Below are 11364 nucleotides of genomic sequence, written 5' to 3'. Positions count from 1 at the left end.
GGTCTGTGATAGTGTATTAATTTGTAGGGGAAAAAAAGCACGTTGACCAATGAGGAATCGAACCAACGACCTTTGGCTTGCAGACCCATGTCACTACCAACTGCGCCACTGGGAAAGAGAGCCGGGCGCTTGGAAAACAGGGTGATCAGCAGTCAGAATTAGATCGCGGTGAGAGGCGAAAAACGCCGGTTTTTGGAGTTACAAAACGTCATGTAACTCAAAAACTAGGTGGACTAGAAGCATAATTCTTGTACTGGGTGAATCAGCGGACTTTGGTGTACTTTGACTGCGATTTTCATTGCTCTTTGTACAACCGTCGCTGAGACATGACAAGAGAAGAAACGGCAGACCTCAGATATGATTGGCTGGCTGGGAAGCCGTGCAGGCTCTGATATGTAAATTTCAGGGCTAAGTGTCTCAGTCCTCACAGAGGATTGGCTGCCTTGGGACCTGGCAGTAATATATAGAAATAGTATGATTAAGCAGAAATACTATAATTTAGCAGAAACACTATAATTTAGCAGAAATACTATAAATAGCAGAAATATTATAAAAAGCAGAATTACTATATTAAGCACAAATACTATATTGTCACGGTATGGCATGGCAAACCGTGGGGGGTGTGGGGAAGGAGGACCCAGGCGCGGTGCTCTGTGTATAAACAGTGCGTTTATTTACAGTGTGTGGAAATAACAACAAATTCCCGTGCTTTCCCCAGACTCCCGTGTCGTGTCTTCTCCCAGTGTTTGTGCTCTCCGCTCCCATGTCTCAGCACTCCCCGTGCTGGCTGCTGTCTGGCACTCCACCCCTCTCCTGGGGACACAATAGAAGCAGCCGTCAGGACACATACAATCGCGGGCATACACACACACTAACCAAGCACAACTGGATGACTGACGTGGAGTCTCACGCAATGATCCCGCGTCGGTGGGAGCTCCAAGACTCTCTTAAGTAGCCAGAACCAAAACAAGCAAAAACAACAAACAACAAACCCTCCCAGGTCACAGTCCCAAAGTCAGACCGCGCATCCCGCAGCGGCGCATCCCGCTCGCCGATCTCCCCCGGCTGCGGCGCGGGCTCCTCCCGCTCGCCGAGGTCCCCCGGCTGCGGCGCGGGCTCCACTCGCTCGCCGAGCTCCGGCGCGGGCTCCACCTGCTCGCCGAGCTCCGGCGCGGGCTCCACCTGCTCGCCGAGCAGCGGCGCTGGCTTCTCCTGCTCGCCGAGCAGCGGCGCGGGCTCCTTTGGCAGCGGCGCTGGCTTCTCCTGCTCGCCGGGCAGCGGCGCTGGCTCCACCGGCTCGCTGAGCTCCTCCGGCAGCAGCGCTGGCTCCACCGGCTCGCTGAGCTCCTCCGGCAGCGGCGCTGGCTCCACCGGCTCGCCGAGCAACTGCTCGGGCATGCGAGCTCCACTGGCTCGCCGAGCTTCTGCTCGGGCAGTGCGAGCTCCACCGGCTCGCCGAGCTCCTGCTCGGGCAGTGCGAGCTCCTCCTGCTCGCCGAGCTCCTGCTCGGGCAGTGCGAGCTCCTCCGGCTCGCCAAGCTCCTGCTCGGGCAGGGCAGGTCCGGGTGGCGACGTAGCAGCCGGTGAAGAAGATGGCGGAAGGGTGACTGCAGGCGGATGAGATGACGGCGGTGCCACAGCTGCAGATGTTGAAGCAGCGAGTGGTGTGGAGACCTCTGACCGAGGTGATGTTACCTGCGCTGTCGGCTCGTCCACTGCAGACACAAAACCAGATGGGGAGGGAAATGGAAAATTGTCCGTACTACTCACCACAGCCGACTCTTGAGAAGTTCGTGGATTAGGCTGCGGTGAGGAAAGCCGGTGGAGCGAACGTCGTTTCCGTGTAGACGTCGGGGCCGGCATCTCAGGCTGTGAATCCACCAGCGGTCCGGGCCGGTGAGCAGCCTGAGGAGGAGAGTGGAGGTGGAGGGTGGAAAGCAGGAAGTCCAGGACAACTGGATTGAGGGAGTCCACCAGCCAGGGGAATTTAACAAGTGTCTCCACATATGTACAAGCATAGAGCAAACGGGGAAGCAACACCAAAAATATATAGTAATACATATAACTAGTCCATAACTGCTCAGGGATCCTGGGTTGCTCAGACCCAGAACCCTGACATATATTAAGCACAAATCCTATAAAAAGCAGAAATACTATAATTTAGCAGAAATACTATATTAAGCACAAATCCTATATTAAGCACAATTCGTATAAAAAGCAGAAATACTATAAAAAGCAGAAATACTATAATTTAGCAGAAACACTATAAAAAGCAGAAATAGTATAATGTAGCAGAAATACTATAATTTAGCAGAAATACTATATTAAGCACAAATACTATAAAAAGCAGAACTACTATATTAAGCACAAATCCTATAAAAAGCACAATTCGTATAAAAAGCAGAAATACTATAAAAAGCAGAAATACTATAATTTAGCAGAAACACTATAAAAAGCAGAAATAGTATAATGTAGCAGAAATACTATAATTTAGCAGAAATACTATATTAACCAGAAATACTATAAAAAGCAGAAATACCTTAAAAAGCAGAAATACTATAATTTAGCAGAAATACTATATTAAGCACAAATCCTATATTAAGCACAATTCGTATAAAAAGCAGAAATACTATAAAAAGCAGAAATACTATAATTTAGCAGAAACACTATAAAAAGCAGAAATAGTATAATGTAGCAGAAATGCTATAATTAAGCAGAAATACTATATTAAGCAGAAATACTATAAAAAGCAGAACTACTATATTAAGCACAAATCCTATAAAAAGCAGAAATACTATCATTTAGAAATACTATAACACACACAGAAAGAGAGAGAAGCCAGTTTTTAGGTCAGTCAAGCAGCCTGGGAGCTACTAAATTTGAATCCACCAATCAGAGAGACTGTGTACTTTTTTCCCGCCAAAACAGGTGCAGCCGTTTTTACACACGCAGCAGAGAGGCAGGATTTTTGCAGTCTATTTCTCATAGTGAGGACTAAACTCAAACAAATGACCATAATTTCCTAACCGTAGGGGCTAGAACGATCATTCTTACACCGTTTTGTTCAGCAGAGATGGGGGAATCTTCAAGTGTTGACAATTTATCATTAAAATATGAATTATTAAAGATATTTGACTTCTAATGCACCATAACTGAGTAGAGGCGAAGCAAAAACTGCCTTGACTTGCCCTCAAACAACGCTTTCTAACTCTAAATCTATTTGGAGTATCGATATCATTCTTTCACCGTAAGAGACAGCAGGCTTTGGTGAACAACCATGGAAATTTTCAGGTCTTTGTGGAAATCTATCAAAAAGATATGACGAGAGAAAAAAGTGGCTCATTTCCAGAGTTTGAAATCTGAAGAAATCTGAGCGAAGGACAAATTTCCTACCCTCAAACAAGTCTAACTCATCTCAGAACGGTAATAGGTGAGAAAATAATTCTTGAATTGTGAGCGTCAGGAGTGTCTGAAGATATACTGGGACAAGCCTCATGTCTTAACGTCGCTTCGTTAGGGAGATATGACGATTCGAATATGCCTCTCATTACAGAAATCAAGCGGTGATTTTGAACAAACTCTCCATTGACTTTCTATGGAGAGTTTTCAGACTTTGTGTTGGTCTGAGGAGATTTGCCAAAATTCTATAAATCCCACAACAATGATAATGACATTTTCTGAAAGCCAGCAAAAATACCTACGTTTTGATGTATAATTTGTGGAAGTTGAGTGAAAATTGAGCAAGTAGCAAGAAGTTGTTCGGACATGAAGAGAAGACTGCGAAACCTTCAGTGCCTCACTTAGAACCAACTGCATAGCAACCATAACAACCCATGTATTTTGTGAAAAATCACAATTTTGCAACTCAACACTTTAAGGGGTATAAAAATAAAACGGTAAAAGATTTGAAAAAGCTGATTTATACCTGAATAGCCCAATAATTTGAGAACATTTTAAAGTTTGAATGGTTGTTCTAAGTGAAAATATGAGGAAGTAGTTAAGTTTCAAAAACAAGCAAATTTTAGCAGAATTGCGGAAGTTTCCCATTCATTTCAATGGGACAAATTAAAGGAAAAAAGCTTAATATTTTAAAAGTATAATAGTTAAAAATACCAAAAGATATAGCACGACATTAGCAGAAATAGCAGAATAGTTTAAATTTGAATGGTGAAAATAGCACAAAAATTGTGGAAGTAGTTCAACGGCAAAAAACGTACGGAACGCAACTAGAATAATAATAATAAAGAATAAAGAGAAACAGGAAAACAATAGTGTGGATGCCTTAAAGCATCCACACAATAAAGAATAAAGAGAAACAGGAAAACAATAGTGTGGATGCCTTAAAGCATCCACACAACTAGAAAAATTTGCATTTCCTGCGAAAATGCAGTGTGGATGCTTTAAAGCTGAAGCTGTCTGCAAAAACTAGCTGAAAAAGCTGAAAAGTTGCAGAAATTGTAAAAACTTTGCAGAAGCAAAGGAACTTTGCTAAAAAGTAATAACTTAGCAGAACTGCAATATCTTAGAGGAAACATAATACTTGGCAGAAATACAATAGCATAGCAGAACTTGGCAGAAATATTGTAACTTACCAGAAACATGATAACTTATCAAATATACAAGAATTTAGGAGAAATAGTATAAGATAACAGAAAGAATATATTTAGCCAAAAATATTTAAACATTATGGAAACACTATGATTTAGAAAAATAGTACAACATAGCAGAAATACTGTGATTTACCAGAGACACTGTGATGAACTATGAATATTGTAATTTTAAATTAAGACTATGTTTTAGCACAAATACTATAATTTGACAGAAATACTATCATTTGGCAGAAATACTATGTTTCAGCACAAATACTCTGGTTTAGCACTAATATTATAACATAGCAGAAATACAGTTATATAGCAGAAATGCTATATTTAGAAAGAAAAATATAATATAGTAGAAATACTATGATTTAGCAGAAATACTGTAATCAGCACATATACTGTAACATGACAGAAATTCCTCCACTTAGTAGTAATACTATAACATAACACAAATGTTATGATTTGGCACAAAAACCATGATTTGGCAAAAATACTATGATTTAGCAGAAATACTATGATTGAGCAGAAGTACTAAGATGTAGTAAAAGTACTTTGATTTAACAGAATTAAAATTATGGAGGAGTAATACTTTAGGAGAAATATTGATACACACACACATGCACAGAGCCTAAGGGGAACAGTATTTGTGCCATGGAGTGTTAACAAGAATCTGAGGTCCATATTAGAAAAGCTGATTGGCTGGCTTACAAGCCATGAAGGCCCCAATATGCAAATTTGAATGCCTGAGCCCTCAGATATGATTGGATGGCTGGGAAGCCGTGCAGGCTCTGATTTGTAAATTTGAATGTCTCAGTCCTCACAGAGGATTGGCTGCCTGGGGACCTGGCAGTAATATATAGAAATAGTATGATTAAGCATAAATACTACATTTAGTAGAAATACTATTTTTTAGCACAAATACTATAAAAAAAAGAAATACTATAATTTAGCAGAAATACTATAATTTAGCAGAAATACTATATTAAGCACAAATACTATATTAAGCACAAATCTTATAAAAAGCAGAAATACTATAATTTAGCAGAAATACTATGATTTAGCAGAAATACTATGATTTAGCAGAAATACTATATTAAGCACAAATACTATATTAAGCACAAATCTTATAAAAAGCAGAAATACTATAATTTAGCAGAAATACTATGATTTAGCAGAAATACTATGATTTAGCAGAAATACTATATTAAGCACAAATACTATATTAAGCACAAATACTATAAAAAGCAGAAATACTATAAAAAGCAGAAATAATATAATTTAGCAGAAATACTATATTAAGCAGAAATACTGTATTTAGCACAAGTACCGAAAAGTAGCAGAAATACTATGATTGAACAGAAGTACTAAGATGCAGTAAAAGTACTTTGATTTAACAGAAATACAATTATGGAGGAGTAATACTTTAAAATGGGAGAAATATTGATACACACACACATACACAGAGCCTAAAGGGAACAGTATTTGTGCCATGGAGTGTTAACAAGAATGTGAGGTCCATATTAGAAAAGCTGGTAAAATCATAAAAGTTTGTAGAATTGTAATAAATGATGAATATGAATTACTGGTCTGTGATAGTGAATTAATTTGTAGGGAAAAAAACACATTGATCAATGTGGAATCGAACCAACGACCTTTGGCTTGCAGACCCATGTCACTACCAACTGCGCCACTGGGAAAGAGAGCCGGGTGCCTGGAAAACAGGGTGATGAGCAGTCAGAATTAGATCGCGGTAAGAGGCGAAAAACGCCGTTTTTTGGAGTTACAAAACGTCGTGTAACTCAAAAACTAGGTGGACTAGAAGCATAATTCTTGTACTGGGTGAATCAGCGGACTTTGGGGTACTTTGACTGCGATTTTCATTACTCTTTGTACATCCATCGCTGAGATATGACGAGAGAAGGAACAGCAGACCTCAGATATGATTGGCTGGCTAGGAAGCCGTGCAGGCCCCAATATGCAAATTTGAATGTCTGAGCCCTCAGATATGATTGGCTGGCTTACAAGCCGTGAAGGCCCCAATATGCAAATTTGAATGCCTGAGCCCTCAGATATGATTGGCTGGGCAGTGCGAGCTCCTCCGGCTCGCCAAGCTCCTGCTCGGGCAGGGCAGGTCCGGGTGGCGACGTAGCAGCCGGTGAAGAAGATGGCAGAAGGGTGACTGCAGGCGGATGAGATGACGGCGGTGCCACAGCTGCAGATGTTGAAGCAGCGAGTGGTGTGGAGACCTCTGACCGAGGTGATGTTACCTGCGCTGTCGGCTCGTCCACTGCAGACACAAAACCAGATGGGGAGGGAAATGGAAAATTGTCCGTACTACTCACCACAGCCGACTCTTGAGAAGTTCGTGGATTAGGCTGCGGTGAGGAAAGCCGGTGGAGCGAACGTCGTTTCCGTGTAGACGTCGGGGCCGGCATCTCAGGCTGTGAATCCACCAGCGGTCCGGGCCGGTGAGCAGCCTGAGGAGGAGAGTGGAGGTGGAGGGTGGAAAGCAGGAAGTCCAGGACAACTGGATTGAGGGAGTCCACCAGCCAGGGGAATTTAACAAGTGTCTCCACATATGTACAAGCATAGAGCAAACGGGGAAGCAACACCAAAAATATATAGTAATACATATAACTAGTCCATAACTGCTCAGGGATCCTGGGTTGCTCAGACCCAGAACCCTGACATATATTAAGCACAAATCCTATAAAAAGCAGAAATACTATAATTTAGCAGAAATACTATATTAAGCACAAATCCTATATTAAGCACAATTCGTATAAAAAGCAGAAATACTATAAAAAGCAGAAATACTATAATTTAGCAGAAACACTATAAAAAGCAGAAATAGTATAATGTAGCAGAAATACTATAATTTAGCAGAAATCCTATATTAAGCACAAATCCTATATTAAGCACAATTCGTATAAAAAGCAGAAATACTATAAAAAGCAGAAATACTATAATTTAGCAGAAACACTATAAAAAGCAGAAATAGTATAATGTAGCAGAAATACTATAATTTAGCAGAAATACTATATTAACCAGAAATACTATAAAAAGCAGAAATACCTTAAAAAGCAGAAATACTATAATTTAGCAGAAATACTATATTAAGCACAAATCCTATATTAAGCACAATTCATATAAAAAGCAGAAATACTATAAAAAGCAGAAATACTATAATTTAGCAGAAACACTATAAAAAGCAGAAATAGTATAATGTAGCAGAAATACTATAATTAAGCAGAAATACTATATTAAGCACAAATACTATAAAAAGCAGAACTACTATATTAAGCACAAATCCTATAAAAAGCAGAAATACTATCATTTAGCAGAAATACTATAAAAAGCAGAAATACTATCATTTAGAAATACTATAACACACACAGAAAGAGAGAGAAGCCAGTTTTTAGGTCAGTCAAGCAGCCTGGGAGCTGCTAAATTTGAATCCACCAATCAGAGAGGCTGTGTACTTTTTTCCCGCCAAAACAGGTGCAGCCGTTTTTACACACGCAGCAGAGAGGCAGGATTTTTGCAGTCTATTTCTCATAGTGAGGACTAAACTCAAACAAATGACCATAATTTCCTAACCGTAGGGGCTAGAACGATCATTCTTACACCGTTTTGTTCAGCAGAGATGGGGGAATCTTCAAGTGTTGACAATTTATCATTAAAATATGAATTATTAAAGATATTTGACTTCTAATGCACCATAACTGAGTAGAGGCGAAGCAAAAACTGCCTTGACTTGCCCTCAAACAACGCTTTCTAACTCTAAATCTATTTGGAGTATCGATATCATTCTTTCACCGTAAGAGACAGCAGGCTTTGGTGAACAACCATGGAAATTTTCAGGTCTTTGTGGAAATCTATCAAAAAGATATGATGAGAGAAAAAAGTGGCTCATTTCCAGAGTTTGAAATCTGAAGAAATCTGAGCGAAGGACGAATTTCCTATCCTCAAACAAGTCTAACTCATCTCAGAACGGTAATAGGTGAGAAAATAATTCTTGAATTGTGAGCGTCAGGAGTGTCTGAAGATATACTGGGACAAGCCTCATGTCTTAACGTCGCTTCGTTAAGGAGATATGACGATTCGAATATGCCTCTCATTACAGAAATCAAGCGGTGATTTTGAACAAACTCTCCATTGACTTTCTATGGAGAGTTTTGAGACTTTGTGTTGGTCTGAGGAGATTTGCCAAAATTCTATAAATCCCACAACAATGATAATGACATTTTCTGAAAGCCAGCAAAAATACCTACGTTTTGATGTATAATTTGTGGAAGTTGAGTGAAAATTGAGCAAGTAGCAAGAAGTTGTTCGGACATGAAGAGAAGACTGCGAAACTTAAAGTGGCTCACTTAGAACCAACTGCATAGCAACCATAACAACCCATGTATTTTGTGAAAAATCACAATTTTGCAACTCAACACTTTAAGGGGTATAAAAATAAAACGGTAAAAGATTTGAAAAAGCTGATTTATACCTGAATAGCCCAATAATTTGAGAACATTTTAAAGTTTGAATGGTTGTTCTAAGTGAAAATATGAGGAAGTAGTTAAGTTTCAAAAACAAGCAAATTTTAGCAGAATTGCGGAAGTTTCCCATTCATTTCAATGGGACAAATTAAAGGAAAAAAGCTTAATATTTTAAAAAGTATAATAGTGAAAAATACCAAAAGATAAAGCCGGAAAGAGCAAAAATAGCAGAATAGTTTAAAATTTGAATGGTGAAAATAGCACAAAAATTGTGGAAGTAGTTCAACGGCGAAAAACGTACGGAAGCAACTAGAATAATAATAATAATAAAGAATAAAGAGAAACAGGAAAACAATAGTGTGGATGCCTTAAAGCATCCACACAACTAGAAAAATTTGTATTTCCTGCGAAAATGCTGTGTGGATGCCTTAACGCTGAAGATGTCTGCTGAAAAAAAGCTGAAAAAGTTGAAAGGTGGTGAGGAGGTGAAAAGGCTGAAAACTTTGAAGAAAAGAGGTGAATCAGCAGAATTTCTGTTGAAAAGAGGTAAAGAAGCAGAAACTTACGCTGAAAAGAGATGAAACAGCAGAATTTCTGCTCAAAAGAGCTTTTTCTGAAAACAGCTGAGATTTCTGCTGAAAAGAGGTGAAAAGGCTGAAAATTTTGCAGAAGAGGTGAATAAGCAGAATTTGGGCTGAAAAGAGGTGAAAATTCTGAAAATTCTGCTGAAAAGAGTTCAATCAGCAGAATTTCTGCTGAAAAGAGGTGAATGAGCAGAATTCTGCTGAAAAGAGGTTTTTGCTGAGAACAGCTGAAAAAGCTGGGATTTGTGCTGAAAAGTGGTGAAAAAAATTTAAATTCTGCTGAAAAGAGTTCAATCAGCAGAATTTCTGCTGAAGAGTTCAATCAGCAGAATTCTGCTGAAAAGAGTTTTTTGGTGAAAACAGCTGAAAAAGCTGGGATTTGTGCTGAAAAGTGCTGAAAAAATTTAAAATTCTGCTGAAAAGAGATCAATCAGCAGAATTTCTGCTGAAAAGAGGTGAATGAGCAGAATTCTGCTGAAAAGAGGTTTTTGCTGAGAACAGCTGAAAAAGCTGGGATTTGTGCTGAAAAGTGGTGAAAAAAATTTAAATTCTGCTGAAAAGAGTTCAATCAGCAGAATTTCTGCTGAAGAGTTCAATCAGCAGAATTCTGCTGAAAAGAGTTTTTTGGTGAAAACAGCTGAAAAAGCTGGGATTTGTGCTGAAAAGTGCTGAAAAAATTTAAAATTCTGCTGAAAAGAGATCAATCAGCAGAATTTCTGCTCAAAAGAGTTTTTTTGAAAACAGCTGAGATTTGTGCTGAAAAGAGGTGAAAATTCTGCTGGAAAGAGTTCAATCAGCAGAATTTCTGTTGAAAAAAGCTAAATGAGCAGAATTCTGCTAAAAAGAGGTTTTTGCTGAAAACAGCTGAAAAAGCTGGGATTTGTGCTGATAAGAGGTGAAAAGTCTGAAAACTTTGCAGAAAAGAGGCGAATCAGAAGAATTTCTGCTGAAAAGAGATGAATCAGCATAATTTGTGCTCAAAAGAGTTTTTTCTGAAAACAGCTGAGATTTGTGCTGATAAGAGGTGAAAAGGCTGAACATTTTGCTGAAAAGAGTTCAATCAGCAGAATTTCTGCAGAAAAGATGGAAAGGAGCAGAACATTGCGCTGAAAAGAGGTGAATGAGAAGAATTTCTGCAGAAAAGATGGAACGAAGCAGAAAGTTGCACTGAAAAGAGATGAATCAGCAGAATTTGTGCTCAAAAGAGTTTTTTCTGAAAACAGCTGAGATTTGTGCTAATAAGAGGTGAAAAGGCCAAAATTTTTGCAGAAGAGGTGAATAAACAGAATTTGCGCATGCAAGCAGGGAACATGTGCAGCAACTGTCACAGGTAGGATTCGAACCTCCGGGTCTCACGGCAGCTGCTCAACCCTCTGAGCCAAATGAGTTCTGGTCACAAGCAAAGATATGATAAGAAGAAAAATGTGCACTGTGGAGCAGAAGCTTAAATTAGCAGAAAAGAGGTGAAGAGGAAGAACTACTTTGTTGTGAAATGAGGTAAAGAGACTGAAATTTGTGCTTAAAACAAGTGAAAAAGCTGAACTCTGAAATTCTTCCGAAAGAGCAGAAGAGGCTGACATTTTTCAGCTACTCATTGAGCCAAACTGGTTCTCACGTAACAGAAAAACGGTGAAAAAGCTTAAAATTCTAATAAAAACAGCAGAAGAGGCTGAGATTTGTGCTGATAAGAGGT

General features: G+C 39.3%; 1 long non-coding RNA gene across 1 annotated transcript in view; it reads left to right on the top strand.

The window, feature by feature from the left end:
* The first annotated feature begins 11 nt into the window (after nt 1-11).
* Nucleotides 12-11364, top strand: part of LOC146519310 (uncharacterized) — a 36063-nt gene continuing 24710 nt past the window's right edge. Inside the window, exon 1 of the long non-coding RNA XR_014874116.1 lies at nt 12-307. This is a non-coding gene — a long non-coding RNA (uncharacterized LOC146519310). The remainder of the gene's footprint in view (nt 308-11364) is intronic.

The sequence above is a fragment of the Neolamprologus multifasciatus genome, chromosome 5 (genome assembly GCF_963576455.1).
Source record: "Neolamprologus multifasciatus chromosome 5, fNeoMul1.2, whole genome shotgun sequence".
Taxonomy (NCBI): domain Eukaryota; kingdom Metazoa; phylum Chordata; class Actinopteri; order Cichliformes; family Cichlidae; genus Neolamprologus; species Neolamprologus multifasciatus.
The sequence above is the reverse complement of the archived record's forward strand: the minus strand, read 5'-3'. Positions and strand labels throughout refer to the sequence as shown.